The sequence below is a fragment of the Poecilia reticulata genome, chromosome 17 (genome assembly GCF_904066995.2).
Source record: "Poecilia reticulata chromosome 17, P_reticulata-male-v2, whole genome shotgun sequence".
NCBI classification, from domain to species: domain Eukaryota; kingdom Metazoa; phylum Chordata; class Actinopteri; order Cyprinodontiformes; family Poeciliidae; genus Poecilia; species Poecilia reticulata.
The window spans coordinates 4742690-4759212 of NC_088846.1; the positions used below are offsets into that span (position 1 = coordinate 4742690).

Genomic DNA, 16523 nt, shown 5'->3' on the forward strand with positions numbered 1-16523 from the left:
ATAGTTTCTGTAAAGAAGTTATGAATCATTACTATCTTACCGTCAGTAGATAAGGGTTTTATATACAGTTTGGATTAAAGAAAAGAAAATGCGCAGCCTCGGCCAGCCGGTGATTTGTCAGAGCCACAAATTTCTTCCATCTGAAAAAAGTTGAAACAGATTAGTAAACACTATATTACTGTAGTCTACACAGGCCTGCAGCTGGCCACACAGCACGGAACCTACTGCAAAATTGAACAGATAAAGTGTTTCTAGTGAGATACAAAAAAAGAAAATCAATAAAATAGCATCCATTGTATAATATCTTTATTTTTTACCCTACAATATCTGCTTTGCTGCACAATTTGTGTTTCACCTACGTATTCTGTACTGTGAAGTATCACTGTCTTTGTTGGACGGATGTTCCGGTCCAGTCCAAGGTTTCATCTCAGGTTTCCAATCAAGGCCTTTTAAATTATTTTTGTCTGAACATCTCATTAAACTTTTGATCCCTTTTTTTTATGTACTGTCAGTGATTTTGTCAGAATCAACCGCTGCAAGCTATATACTGTATTATATTTTTTAGGTCAATTTTGAAAAATCTAAGTGTATTTTCAGGTTCGCAGCTTTTATTGACTGCACACATCACTTTGTTAGTTCAATGAATCTATTTTTTTTTTCCGAAGCAATTACATGTTTTCAGTTTTTACAGTGAAGGTTGAAGAAGCTCCTGGTCTATTTGTGTCTTGGTATTTTCTGACCAGAGAGCATCTGAAACGCTACATGAACAAAACAAGTTTATGAAGCTTATAGGAATATGAGCCTCTATATTAGAAGCTCAAAGTATGCAAAGTTGCTTTGCATACTTTGCAAAGCAGAGTATGAACAAGTCAAAATGAAACATTGTGTAAGTCTCTAATATAGAAGCAAAACATGATTTTCACAGGACACATTTCACTGTGATGAGGAATATTGAGTCTGGTCAAAAGGTTACAGAACACTGAGACCTGACTGAGTTCAATGGTTGTATCACCTCAGTAAATACTAATTTGTTCATGTGTAACTGTACTGATGTCCATTTGAGACATCAGTACAGTTACACAGTTACACATGCATTGTTTTTCTAAAGAAGCAAAAAAAAAAAAAAAAAAACAGGAAGAAAAATCCTATCAGTCACCATTTTATGGTTGAAGAAACATGTTTTATATTGCATTCAATTTTTACGCAAAAGCATAAAAAAAAAACAAGGAAAATGGTCACAAAGCAAGCAAACGTCATATTCTGAGTGGAGAACTTGAAGATTTCTCAACAATCTTCATCAGGCCCTTACTAGATCACAATGCAGTGATAGTGTTAGTTTTAAGCTAGTTTTCAACACTTTAGTCAGTTTGTATCACATTAAATCTGTCACATGTTGTACCAAACAACCTCTCTTGGTAAAAAGATTTGTTTAGTTTTGGAATTTACAAAACATACTAAAGAAATACCCTACTGTTAGCATGTGTCGGTCGCTAACAGTAGTTAGCTTGTCACCGAGTCCAGCTGTTAGCATATCCTCCTCTCAGTTAGAACATGCTTAAATCGGGCTTCAGAGCTAACCAAGTAGCCACTGGTACTTCCTGTTTGTTCACTTACGTCTGCTTCAGTTTCTAAGGGAGTTCTTGAAATACAAGCTCATCATTTTGAGTGCTTCTGTTGATTAGCGCTACTTACCAGAAAATTAGCTTTGTTTGATATCAAGCTTTCCTCTGAGTAAGATTAAAAGGAAACCCAAGAACAGCCGCGTGTATTTGTGAACTATTAGACAACATTATTAGCACTTGTTTGATTGAACAAGTGCTAATAATTTTGGGTTTCTGAGTTACCTGATGATGAAACCATAGAGTAGTCATGTATTGTTAATGCAATTCTGTAAATATGACTGCACCCATTTCATATTTTAATAATACTCAGTGGAATTGAGTATTCTATCTGATAATTCCTTAATTTATCAAGTAATCAATATACCTGCATCACACCTTGTGGTTTTTTTTTTCCAATAAGAACTATGCCTGCTCTGATACTAGAAGACCAGATTCTGAAGTTCTTTTTTCTCAGATTGTCCTTTCACTGAAAATTGTGAACAAGTGGGGAAAAAAAAAACACGACCTCTCCACTTAATGTTCAGGTATATGTAATAGGTGAGGTGACGCATCGACTCAGACGTATTTGCGTCAAGTATTCTTTTGAATCGATTCATTCAAGGATTAATTTCAGCCCTCGTGTAAAGATTACATCCGCTGTTGTTGGACGTACCGACTCCTCGTTAATCATTCATGTCCGTTCATTCTGTTTTTTTCAAAGACTTCCTGTCTTCATTTAGAGCCTACCTCATACCGGTCTTCACTTCCTGCCAGTGGATCCTCAAGTCACACACCAAAGTTTCAAGGTTATGAGTCCAGCACCCTATAGAAAAAAAAACAGAGTATGTTGGATATTCTAGAGAAAGTTCCTAAGAAGCAAAATTCTTTGAATGTCATGCAGAGTGACAAAAACACGAAAGGCACAATCGACGGCCATCGGCTTTGAAAGCTGAAATTTAGATTTGGTGCATCTTTGACACATCGCTGCTAGACAGCATTGGGTAATTACATACCACGCATTCGAAATGCATCTGGAATTTACAGGAAACTACTAAATGTTTCCCGGTGGCTAAAAGCATCTGCTTTTTATGGTAATGTGAAACCACGACAATGAGCGCACCTAAATGTGTACGCCCGCCTGCAATTTCACAGCGTTTCTATACCTGAAAGAACCCGCGCCGGCTGACATGAAATGCGAGGTGGGGTCATGTTGGTATTCAGCGCATGCATTTAAAAATTAGATCTCCTAATTTATGCAGCAGACCAAACCGCTTGTATCAAGGGATACATTTAGAGGCTGTTATTTTGGCATTGACGCGCTTTAAAGCTAAATTGGCGATGTCATCTGACAAAAGATAACAGGTCTGCGCTTCTGAAGGGAAAACCAGCGTCCGACTGGAGCCAATATGTAACAATTATGCTAGCAGCAGCCGAGTGGGTCTCCTCTTCCTGATGGGGATTAGCTGGACTGAGGCTGCTTGTTAATAGGTTGGAGATGATAGATGAGTTATTAGTTGTGAAGGAAGGGGGATGAAATAGTGCAGCGCAGCTATATTCATTCCATGGTTCTCCTTTTTCCCCCCTTCTTTAACTGTCATCTATATTTTCTGTAGAAAGGTTTGTCCTACCAAATAATTTATTAAGAGCTTTAATTCTCCAGGCAGATATATATATATATATATATATATATATATATATATATATATATATATATATATATATATATATATATATATATATATTCTCAGGAAACTACTAAATATATATATATATATTCTCCAGAGAAGACTGTTCATCAAAAGATTTTTCAAAACGTCTCAGCCCTTGGTGTTGCACGAAATAGGTCAACGATTTACAGTTTTACCCACATTTGCTGACTTGGGAATGCGACCTGTGGATGATTTTGTCAGGGTGTGGCTCATGTCCAGTTTTATTTGAGGGGGGAGTTAAGGTGGGGGGGCTCTTTGCAGACAGAGAAATGGGTGTTTCTAAAAGAGCAAACAGTGATTGAGTAGTTGCAGCAGCGGAAATCATTCAGGAACTTTCAGAAATCATCAAATCTTACTTTTAATGTAATTGCAAGGCATCAATGTTTAGCTCTCACAACTTATAAACAGATCTGAAAAATCGATACCGTGAAATAAGAAAACAGTGTGATTTCTGTTGATGCTCTTATTTTGAAATGTAACCGGACGTTCTCTGTTAAGATGGGCTGAAGGAGAGTTGGGGAAATGCCACAAATGTCGGACTGGCTAAGACAAATATGCCTGCCGTTATTATATCGAAGTGCTTAAGGTGTAGCTAACCCTCCACGTCTTCTGATACTTTGGGTTAAAGCAGCGAGATTGTGAAACTAAACGCATAAATGAAAGTTTGATATGCCAGAGAAGTAGGGTAGCGATATTTAAAAAGAAAAAAATGGAGGCGTCGCGTTCTCGCGCTCAGAGGAGACGACTCGACGTAGCAGTCCCAAGTTTGAGTCCCGTCCTTGGTTCTCTTGCTGTATGTCTTCCCCTTTTCTCTCGGCCACATTAGTGTAACAAAACAAACAAAAAAATAATAATTAAGAAAGAAAAAGGAAAATGACAGACATTAATTTCGCCCAATCAGCTGTCTCTTGAGAAACACCTTCCTTGGGAAAGGCCTACTGTGACTGCAGACATTACCTACTTGAGTTCTCTGTCTCTAGGCGAGAGATTAACACTCAAGCAGGAATATATATATTTTTTTTTCTCTCCAACTAATTATGCAAAAGTTTTGCTTTATCTAATTCACAGTTTTGCCTTTGTTCAGGCATAATTAGATGAGAGTTTGGATCCACACCTTGAAGCAATATCGAGATGGGCGACTAATGAGCTGACAGGGGAGCGGGAGCAGAGAGGGGACAGTATCGATGAGTGCAAATCACCATTTTTCGCACGTTCCCTTCCTCATAAGTGGCTCCGGAATCAGAAAAACCAGGACTAGCTGGCGGCGGGGAAATTATTTGATTTATTGCACGTGACAGTCGCATTTGAGGAGAGCATCTGCAGGCCCCCCGATCACCGTCCCTTCTGGATTCCGTGCGGCTTGGCGTCGCCTCAGATGCGCTGAATCAATTGCGTCCACCCACACTAAGCTTCCACCCCCAAACTAATATGTAGGTGAAATTAATGCCTGTGGGACATGCGCATGTTCTGAGTTGAAGCTCGCTGATTGGAGCCGCTTGTAATAGCAATGGAAATGTATGCAGATAATCATCGGGCTCATTTGGGTGTGTGGCTTGCTTATGAACCTGCTGTTGCTTTGTGAAGACGGGCCTGATTCTCGTGAAGCGGGAGGAGAACCATGAGAGCCCGAGCGCTGACGGTCAAATTTGCTCATCAACCCGTTTCGTTCCAGTGCGAGGTAAAAAATTAGCAGATATTTCACGGTCTGGCCCTTTGAAGGTGGCGTTGCTCGGCAGAGAACTGAGGAATGGCAGCAGAAAGATGATTAGGAGAGGAGAGGGGTGGGAAGGACTGGATGAGACAGCTAAGCAGTCTGGAAATGGATGGAAGTTGACGGGTTGGAGGGTTTTTCAGGGCTGGAGAAGAGTGGAAATTAAGATGGAGCACAAAAATATTTATTTTTCCATGTTTAAAGGGGCAGTATTATGTAAAATCAACATTTTTTAGCTTTACATCATGTTATATTGCCACATCAAAAACATACCTGGAGTGTTGCCTTTATTCTTTCATGCATGTTTGAGAAATCCTTGAATCTCCTTTGGCAAACATTCAGCTGTACAAAACGCCTGGTTGGGGCTAGCTCCGCCTTCGAGGCTCAGCTCCTCCTCACAGCTGCAGTTTCTAAGCTTCACAGCTTCCGCCTCACAGAGAGACTCCCCCACTCATCTCCTTCAGACTAGCCAGCAGCAATTAGCAAACACCTGATGAAACTGTTCATCTACTCAGCTATTTCTCAATGCAACGCTGGTAAAAACATTATTAAGGGGTTAATAGAGGAGCCATGCTGTGATGACTTCCTGAAGACGGAGTTTCAGAAAGAGCCAGCGTTTTTAAAGAGACAGAGAACCAATTTCAAGGTGCTGCTGTCCAAAGTCAAATTTCTTTTAAGTCATTTTTTGATATTTGTAGCATTTTTATGACAGATGAAGGTAACATGGTTACTTGATTGTGCTATAAAAGGATTGTTGTCTGGAAAATACACATAACTCCCTCTTGAACGTGTATTCTACTGTTTTCTTCCATCCATCCATCTGACCCATTCTTTTATTTTTCATTTGTCTGTCCATTGATCAATAATCTTTAACTATTCCTTCCTTTTTGTTTTGTTTTTTTCTGTCCTGCTATAAAATCATGTTGAACTTTTGGATTTTCGCTTGAAATCTTGGTAAAAAGACAAAAGCAAAAAAAACGTCCTGAGACCTCCAGATATTCGTGTCCGGCGCAGCCTGGAGACACACGAAGGAACCCCGACTGGAGAAAACCAGGCAAACGCCCAATTCTGCTGGTTGTTGTCGGACGGCGTTGAGGTCAAGGTTTATCTGTGCGCAGGGCTGCGGGAGCACACTGAGCTCATTAACGGCGTGTGTGGAGAATATTATCCAATGATGAGAACTTCATAGGAGGTCAGCCGAGGATCAATATTAAATCCTATCTCATTTATAATCCTGCTGGGCAGAGAGGCTCCGCGGGGCTTTGGCTGCTTGAAGGAAGACGCCGTCTGTCAATTTACCTTTAATACCAATATGAATAAATGGAATGACACACAAATGCTTTGAGATGAGATTTTTTTGTTGTTGTCTGTTTGCAATGCAGTTCAGAGCAATTTTTTATTTTTATTTTTTTCCCCCGGTGTCAGCAAATGCACTAAAAATACTCAGATGACGGCTGACGAGGCCTGACCGCAAAGCACTGCCACACGCACACGGAGGAATGTGATCAAGGGGAGTATTGACATGGAAGCAATATGAAATTATTTGTTTGAAATCAATTCATCAAATGTCCGTTGGATCTCCTGGCAGATTACTGCGGCGTCCTCGGCTATTTTAAGGAGCTTTGTCTGCTCTTATCTGCCATCGTTACCCTCGTTCACACACCATCCTCAGATCAAGCGCTTACAAAAGTATTCATACCCCCAAGAACGCATTTACATTTGCTCATGTTCTTTGTGGATTTTATGTGCACAACTAGATGGCAAATAAAAGGTATTTTTCAAAGGTTTTTGCGAATAAAAACCAGAAAAATGTGGCGTGCGTTTGCGTTTAGCCCCCCTTTGTTTTCTTACGCCTGAATAAAACGCAGCGCAGTCGACTACCTGCAAAAAACAAAGTCTTCTCGTAAACAGCCCGTGAGTTTAATTTCGTTCCAGTATAGGTCCAGCTCTTCTGCGACGGCCTCAGGAGTTCTGTAGAACTTTAGAGAACAAACGGCATCGTGGAGGCCAAGGAGCACAGCGAGCGGACAGGTCTGGGAGAACGCTGTTCAGGCAGGGTTTGGTTATTAAACCACATCTCAAGCTTTGGATATTTACAGAGCTCTACATTTTCTTGTGTATGTGCAAATAGTTACAATTAGAATGAATTGTATTTTAATTGAACTAAAAAGCTGGTTTCTTATTGTAATTCAGACGTCATACAAAAGAAAGGATCGTCTTAAAGATTTACCATATTTTCCACACTATAAGGCACACCTAAAAACCTTCAATTTCCTCAAAAGCCGACAGTGCGCCTTATAATCCGGTGCGCCTTATATATGGACCAATATTGAGCCACAACAGGTCTAGCAACTACGGTAAGCAGCCACCGACTTCATTTTCGGCATAGTAGAAGAAGCGCGTGGTGCATGCTGGGATAGTTGTCAGACCGCTGGTTTGTAATCTATTAATAAAGTTTGACTGACCTATCTACCTACCGACCGCCTAGAATCAGGTCGTCTGCATTTAGCACCACGTTCTCCACGAACATGCTGGGCGCGAACGGAGAAGGGTGACCATCCACGCCCCGGCCCAGTCGCGAAAGGCTCTCCTCACCGACCGGAGTCGGACTGTTTTGTTGACATTCCCTTTAGTTCAGCTCCATCTAGTGGATGCATAACGTCACTGCAGCTTCTACTGTGGCGTCTATTCTATGCGCCTTATAATCCGGTGCGCCTTATAGTGCGGAAAATACGGTATATATCATGAAAATATTGTGTGTCAAAAATTATGTATCCTCTTCGCAGTAAACAGTGTAAAAACCTTTATTGAAGCATTTTTTAGTACTACAACTAAACCCTTATGATCTTTTTTTATTGGTATTTTGGACCATTAAACTTTTCCTCCAAGTCCTGTGATTTGATTTCGTTTGGGCTATTTTGCTAATAAACATTTGGGAAAAAATGTCAGGCTGGTAGAAATCGCAAAAAATTTTTTTTACAAACTATTGACCATGGGGAGATGAATACAAATGCACACCACACTTTATAGATTTTGATTTGTAAAAGTATGTTGAGAACTGTTTATTTTCCATTGACGTCAAAACTATTCTCCACTCATGTCGCAAAAAAAGTTCTGCTACTGTCAACTCCAGTTTATTTGTGCCACACTTTTCAGCAACAAGACTGTTCAAAGTGCTGTACACCATAAAAACATCACACAGTCATCAATTATGAAAAAAGCAATAAACATTACATCTTGTCAAATGCCCATCATCGAATTACTCAAGCAAATATACATGATAAACAGGTGGGAGTTTTAGCCTTGATTCAAAGGAACTCAGTGTTTCAGCTGTTTTGCAGTTTTCTAGAAGTTTGTTCCAGCTAAATCCTGCCTCTCCATGCCTGGTAAGGTGTTGTTAATTTTAACTTAAGGGATTACACTTTTTATAAGCATCTGCTACAAAACCCAACAAGAAACGCTTCAGGACGTCAATTCCCTGACGCAGCTGCAAAACAAACAAACAAAAAAACAACCCGTCCCAAACCCTTTATTTATTATTTTCATGCTCTCCCAAATCTTGGAATTTAACCTTTCCTGAGCCAATTAGGCCGTGAGAGTCATTTGAAGTAGCTCACCGAAAGGCCGCCCGCTGCCAGCCCATCGAACAGCGAAGGAAGACCGTAGGGGTCCAGGTTCCCAGAGGCTGCATGTGTAATCCAGTCTAAGACGCATGCAAATCCCATCGGTGGGCCGCACACAATGGCCAGTCTGTGTGGAGGAGGGAGGAAGGAAGCAGAGAGATGGTGAAAGCTGGAAGTGCTGTGATGGCTCTTAGTAGAACAAGACAAAATAAAGTTCCCAGACTGGTGAGAAACTATTTAAAGGGGCAGTGTTATGTTTAAAAAAAAAAGACTTTTTTTGAGTTTCACATCGTGTTATAATGTTATTCCCTCACCAAAAACATACCTGGAGTGTTGCTTTGACTCATTAGTGCATGTTTGAGAAATCTTTGAATCTCCCGTGGCAACCATTCAGCTGTGCAAAACGCCTGGGTGGACCAAGCTCCACCTTCAAGGACAAAGCTCCTCCTCAGAGCTGCAGTTTCCAAGCTTCTGCGCTTCAAAACAGATTCTCCGTCCTCCGTGACTCCCCCACTCAATTCCTACAGACTAGCCAGCAGCCGTTAGCAAACACCTGGTGGATGTGCACGTCTGCTCAGCTCATTATGTGTGCCACTTCTGAGTGCAACACTGGTAAAAACGTTCTTAAAGGGTAAATAGAGGTGAGATGTTGTGATGACTTCCTGAAGGCGAAGTTTCAGAACGAGCAGGAGCTTGTTAAAGAGACAGAAGTCCAATTTCAAGACGTTAAATTATGAAGTCAATTTTCTTTTAAGTAATATATTGATATTTGTAGCATTTTTGTAACAACTGAAGGTAATGATGATTGGCTACATATGCCTGGAAAATACATGATACTGCACCTTTAAACATCAGCATAGGTAATCTAATAAATGAGGAAGAAGAAAAAAGCAGTGTTACCCGTATTCTACTAATTTCTTCTCTGAGTGCACTTCTTCATCTTTGGCATATGAAAACAAAAGTAAGCAACCTGCGATCCCGTGGGAAATTAAAAATCTTCGTCCGATCCCAGTCAATTAAATGAAACGCACTTTTTTTTTTTCTTGTACTTATCCGGCCCCAGAAATCTATTTTTGACGACGTTCACTTCAAATATGCCCTTCAGAAAAGCTTGAAATCAGAGCTCTGAGGTGAGAGATGCATGGATTACTCTCTCTTTTCTTTCCCAGACGCAAAGAAACAGAAAAGTTTCTTTCCGTCTGTCTCGATCTTATAGATTCCTGGGATTATGGTGAACGGCGAGGAGGAGGAGGCTCTGCTCCTCGTGTGAAACATTGGATTAGGTCGCCGTGGCGCCTTTTGTCTCTCCTCCTCCAATGGCGTCTTTCTTAATCGTCTTTATAAGTTTTGTTTGAAGAATCTTTCCGCATCCCTTGAACCTTATTACATTTCGACAACTTCATACGTGTGTGTCTTTATTCCCCCGAGCCGGCACCCCTGGTCCATTGAGGGCAGACCACAGCCCAGCGGGGGGCCTTCACTCCAATTTGCCGTCGTTTGTCACCATTTGTTGGACCTGACAAACAAAACGTTGGGCCCGGCTCGCCTCCCGTTTGGCCAAGGCACACACGGGATCAGCTGTTCCGATCCCTTTTAGCAGGATCCCCTTCTTCCTTTCCCCCTGTTAATAATCCTGCTGCTCATACTGGCAGGGGCGAACACGCGCTTAAAATAGCATCCCGTCTAATTACCTCATTCCATCTGACATTAATATTGTAGCATGTTGCTGCTGCATTATTGAGGGTGTGTTTGTTTTGGTGTGTGAGATGTTAATTAAAAGATACAGTGGGAGCTGCTGCTGGATGACAGGTTCTTTATATCCCAGAGTCAGGGGGCTTTCATCCCGTCTCCCTGTCTATTGTTCTTCCAGGCAGTCATTTTTTATTTTTTTATTTTTTGCTGCTTCTGAGTCTAAAACATCTCTATTACATCCCCCTTTGATTTCAAGGTAACTGTGTAATGCACTTTAAAGCCTATTTTTATGATAAACTGTAGCTGGAAAGACCTCCATTTGCAGGGCTGAGCCGCGGAATAAAGCCGAGATGTTAAAGGCTGATACGGCTGAAGGACGGTAAACCTCCTGCTCGGGAAGATGGCTGGGACTGATGTGGTTCTCGGTGGGTTTAGCGGGAAACTGAAACATGTTAAATGGCCCCTCAATGCCATAAAAACACAGGAAGGTCAGGGAGGGTAAGGACTCGCCTCCGGATGGTTCGCAAACGGACAAGCTGTAAACTGGAGGTGATTTCTGATGTGTGAATCTGCAAAAAAAAAAGATCATGTGTAGTTAATGTCCTACAGTACCTGTGGTCTCTACATTCAGATTTGGCAGTCCCACAGTACGAACGAACAGCTAGTCCACGATGCGAACATTGGCTGACTTTCCATCGAACATAAAATTGGACAAATTGAAATTACAAATATAAATTTACTTAATGGAAACACGGCGATTTCGAAAAAACTTATTTATTGATTGAAACATTTTTTTTCTGCAGTGAATTTTACAAAACTGCAGTGGAAACAATTTTTTCGCGTCATGCCAGTTTGTATGCCACAGCGAAGCGTATGAAAACGTAGGCACTGACTGCATTTCCATTCCAAACGTACACAAAGTTTTGTTATTCTGCTAACATAAAACACCCCGCAGTTTTGCATTTGTGTTGTTTTCATTAAATAAGAAATGAAATAAAAATCACACTTGGATAAACCTGTTTACGCGATAAATCACAGTTTGGACAAAAACAAGAACAAACCGTCGTCCTCTTACCACTTCCTGTCATCTTCTTTATGGTTTTTACCAGTAGTAACATCCAGTTATAGATCCCATTACTCGTGTGATGCGAAAAAAGTGTTTTTATTGAAGATTTGCCAAACACACTAATTTCGCACAACTGGTAGATTTTTGCTGAAAAACTACCTAATCATAGCGCAAAATACTTTTTTCGAAAAATGAGGCATTTTCATAGCTTCAAGTTGTGCAATTTTATGGTTAATGGAAACGCAGCTACTGGCCTCCTTGGACAATACGCAGCTGGCTCCACCAGCATCACAGCATCACAAAGTTCAAAAGTTGAGTTTGTAATTTGAAAGCGTTGAATCCACAGCTCCTCTGCAAAATCACAAACTACAATTTTCCCCAATACGCCGCATCTGTAAGCGCCTCCCTGGTATGAAGCGCTCGTTGCTGCGACGCCTGAATAAAATATCGACATCTGATGGTTTAGCTATTAGCTTTAGCCTCCAAGACCAACAGATCAATGAAGATCCCATAAAGGTTTTCTACTGCAGATGAGATATAGACAGAAACTCACTTGAAAAGGACAGGAAGGAATGAATCCAATCATTCATTCAGTGTTCGTTCCTCCTGTCTCTGTGTTTTATCTCTGCGATAAGGTAGCAGGTGACCGTGCCATTAGGCTGAGTTAGCCGGCTGCTTCTCTGGTCAATCAGGCCACGGTGACAAACAAGTTGGCAAAGAATTAGACACAAGGCTCCTTGGCACGGCAGCTCAGACTGCCTCCTTTCAGCCCCAATGAGGGACAAAGAACAGATGTCTGGTTTAAAGCAACAGAGTTCCTCTTGGGTTGCAAATTTGCTCTCGTTTGAAGCTAGCCGCGAGACAGATCTCATTTTCTGCCCCTGTACCAAATACATGCATACCTTTATTCACTTCTTGAAGACTCTCATTACGTGAAATGAAGAGTGTCAGATACGGAGGAAGTTATTAGGAGAGAGCAGCAAGCCCATCATAATTGGAAATATTTGTGCTGAGATGAGCTTTATATCACCGACGCTGGTTTAGGATCTGACCTCTTGGCTGCTGCGTTTGTGACCCAGAGGGCATTACAGTCCGCACTCATGATTTATTGAAAACACACGGGTGAAATAACGATTTTGTCACAAAGTTCAAATGTTGATGTAGTTGGGAAATACTATTTATGTAGCAATAGCTTAATGATATCTAAGCCATAGAGCTCCAAAGCTGATCGATAAGCTGAACTCTTGTACATATGTAATAGAAATACTGCAAGAAAGATTGACTAAGCGACATAGAAGATACAATCAGCAGCTGAAAGTAGTTATCGGTGACTGTTTATGATCTGCAGTTCTGTTTCGTCTCAGATTTTTCTAAATGTAGCAACAAGAAAATCTCTAATCAAATCAAATCATTACAGATTTGTCCTTGATAGAGAGGTAATGGAAACTGATAAGTGATAAGGGAGAGCTTACTTTATCTCCTTTATTTTCTCATAAATCCCTCACTTTCCATACGATTACAAAAGAAACATAAATTTTTCCTCCTTTCTGCATTATGGTCCTCAGAAAAAAAGTAGGTCAGACCTTGAAGAAAAACATTGATCATTATTGGCCAACATAAACCAGACAGTCATAGCTCTACGCTGCTTTCTGTATATTTAATCTTAAACAATAAATATGATTTCTATCTACTACCCACAACAGCTAACATGGCAATCAAAAAATACATCAGAATTATAAAGAAAACAATAGCTACGTTTTCATTGAGGGTAAAATTGTGCAATTTGACATCCTGAAAATAAATTTGATTAATGCGAATTTCGAAAAAACGCTCATTTTTTCATTAAAAAGTTTAGGTGCTGGTTTTTCGGCCGTATTGAAATTGGTTTATTTGGCAAAACTGCAATGGAAACCGGATGCTGGCAAAAACCACGAAGATGACGACAGGAAGTAGCGGGAGTACGATGACTCAGGATGTTTTTAATGACTTGTCTGAACAAACTTACATGTGATTTTAATTGCGTTACTTATTTAATGGAAACACCGCAATTGCGAATTTGTGTTTTTTCGTCATTGGGGGAATTTTGACAAAGTTTTCATTAATAGAAACACAGCTATTTGAGTTGAATATTCATAAATTCAGTCATATAGCAAAGATTTTAAAAATATATTTTACTTGGATAAAATATATGATAGTTTTAGTAGAAAACTATATCTAAGCTAAATATAGTTAGCAAAAAAAGGAGTTTAGCTAAAGCATTAGCGTTTCTGTCGTGTTAGCAACGCTTCAGATGAACGTATTCCTAAGTCTCCTGTTTAGTCTGATAATTAACAACTAAAACTATAATCCTTACAGACAGAGCACAGACTGAACTTTGACTTCAGTTAATAAATACTCAGACGTTCACGTTTTGCTAAACACGCTACATTCTGTTGCTGCCAAGCGCCTTTTTAATTCTCAAAGTAACTCCTATTTCTCCTTTTGTTTTTAAGTAGCCTGTTTCTCTCGGCACGACAGGAGGGTTTTAGTGCAAAAAAAATAAACTTGGAGAGTAACTACTAAAACAGAAAGACAGAGCGGATCCAATTAGTACAAACTATCAAATTTATTTGTTGTGTAATGGTGTTTTTGTTATTTTTGGAGCTGATTGTACCTGCTGCAGTAGCCATAAAGACATAGCAACAATAGGAGCTCCGCAGCAATAAGTTGCATTTTCATTACTTGTCAGCGCTGTGTGCGTGTGTGCCTGCGTGTGCGTGTGTGTGTGTGTGTGTGTGTGTGTGTGTGTGTGTGTGTGTGTGTGTGTGTGTGTGTGTGTAATAAAATTGTCTAGAGCAAATCATGGATACCAGTGAGCAGATGTTCCACTGCGGAGCTGTTGGACGGGTTAAGATCATCAGTATCTTTCTGCTGAAACTGTGGCTTGTGAAGTCAAACATTAACTCATCCTCCTTTTCTTTTCTTTTTTTTTTTACTTCTGCAAAGTTGTATTTGTGCTTTTCAAAGTGAGGCCCGCAGCCCACTGGGAGGCCACCAGGGGGCGCGAGGGACGCCTCAGAAAGTTGGGAGGGAAGAAGAGGAGAAAAAACAAAAAGAGTAAAAAAAAAAATGTTCATCCTGTCGGCTAGTGTGTGTTATCCAGAAAGCTTTGGGCACAATATCGCAACACCAGCACTGTGAGTGAAACAATGACTGGGGCAGCCTACTTTATAAAGTACCAGGGGACCATTCGCTTGTTATTAGACATACACGTTTGTAGAATACGGAACAAGTCGCGTCTCTTACATTTACACTACGCTACATTTAACAGCCAATTACAGGACGGTTCCATATTTTAGCGGCAACCCTACGTCCAACTACAATTAAAAGGTATGTTTTTAACATTTATCCTAAAAGGGAGGAAAAAAAAAACATTCTAGACCAGTGTTTCTCAACCTTTTTCGGCCCAGCGCCCCTCTAGCCCTTATCCAGGTCCCTCACCGCCCCCCACCAAAAAATTTGTAGGCCACTTTGCACTGACAATTATTTTATTATTAATGTTACTATCATTATTGTAGATGTTTTGAATCGGCGCACCGATTATGTTTTCCCGTACACGTCAGCGCGCCTTACGCTCCTTCACCTCGTGCACATAACGAGGTAAATGTAGCGAGTTTTGCCTAAGCATATCGGCGTCTGGAGGAGGAGGGGGGGTGGGGGGGGAGCGTATGTTTCTACGCTCCTTCGTGGGGGGGGAGGCGGTACCGCCCACGTTGAGAACCGCTATTCTAGAAGGTGAGGTGTCTTTATTTTGTCTGTGGGTTTGTAAAGGTCGTGTTTCTCGACCAGAAGCTAACTCTGTTTGGAAACTCCAGACAGACAACAATATCTGAATGATAAAGTATTATTACAGAAGGCTCTTTATAAATAACTCCAAATTAAGTTCCTTATTAGTTTGTATATCTTTTTAGCCTATACTTCGTTTTGTTTGTATACTGAACAAAAATCGCCCCATGTCAAATATACGAGTTTTATGAACATTTGGGTTTCTCAATATATAGAGAAACTCAAAATATATTTTCAGTAATTACTGATCTTCATATCGGCATTGATAACATTGTGGTATGGCCATTTGTAGCAGACTGACAGTCCTTTGAACATGATAGGGGTCAGGTTGAGGAATTTGAACTTCTCCTATGTGGTTACGGACAGTCTGAGGTGTGAGGGTCTGATGTGCAGACCAATTGTCTCATCAGCTGTGTGTGTTTCTGGTCTTAGCCGGAATCGCAGATGGACGAGCAGGATGTGGCGATCTTGTGCTGGAGTGGTCACACATGGCCAACGAGGATGAGGTCGAATTGCAGTAGTGCCAGTCTGAACTCTTAAACGGCCTGTGGTCCGATAATGGACATTGAGCCCTGCAGGTACTGCTCTGGTGGACATCAGTTTAATTTAAAAGCCACATGCATTTAGACATGGCTGCATAAAGTTTTTTTTATTTTATTTTATTTTATTTTTTTACATCTGCTGTTTTTACAGTATTTCTTAATCTAACTGCTAAGCAAACTGTTGGATGCTAAGCAGTTAGCATAGCTCAGCATGTAGCTGCTAAGCTAATCTTACTGTTGACATCAATAATTTTATAGATTATTGTGCAACACAGTGGTGCCAATAAGCTAAATTGTGCAACAATGATAAATAAAATTAAAATAAACTTGAACCATAACAAAGCCTCAAAAGGCTGCAACCATTTACTGTGGTCAGAGCTTTTTGTTTGGTTTTCATGTTGTTTGATGGATGACAACATAATTCTCCCACTGGGACTAATAAAGTCGCATGACTTTAAAAGACTAACTGCAGCTGAACCTTTAACTAAATCCTAAAGAATTCACCGAACAATAAAGGAAGAGAGCCAGTTTGCATTTTGCCAAAAACAAAGAGGGAGAAAGAAAGGAGAGCATGATGTGAAGTTTTCTTGTGAAGTTCTGCACTTTGTGTTGGTGTGTTGAGTTTTTCCCTGTGTTGCAGTGTGAAAGCCTGCAAGTTAACCATGACCCAACTTAACCATGTCCCTGCTACAAATTCAAAAATCTACAGGATGAGCTAGCTATGGTGCTCAGATATAAGCTAATATTAGCAATT

The 16523-nt window shown here is 40.5% G+C and overlaps 1 long non-coding RNA gene across 2 annotated transcripts in view; it reads right to left on the bottom strand.

Moving 5' to 3' along the window:
• LOC103479063 (uncharacterized) overlaps positions 1-11057 on the bottom strand; it is a 14618-nt gene extending 3561 nt beyond the window's left edge. The window contains exons 1-3 of one of the 2 annotated variants that reach the window (XR_535889.3): positions 8639-11057; positions 2349-2424; positions 41-140 (exon numbers count right to left, since the gene is read on the bottom strand). This is a non-coding gene — a long non-coding RNA (uncharacterized LOC103479063). The remainder of the gene's footprint in view (positions 1-40; positions 141-2348; positions 2425-8638) is intronic. The other variant, XR_001777464.2, reaches the window with a different exon arrangement.
• Between the last annotated feature and the right edge of the window lie 5466 nt (positions 11058-16523).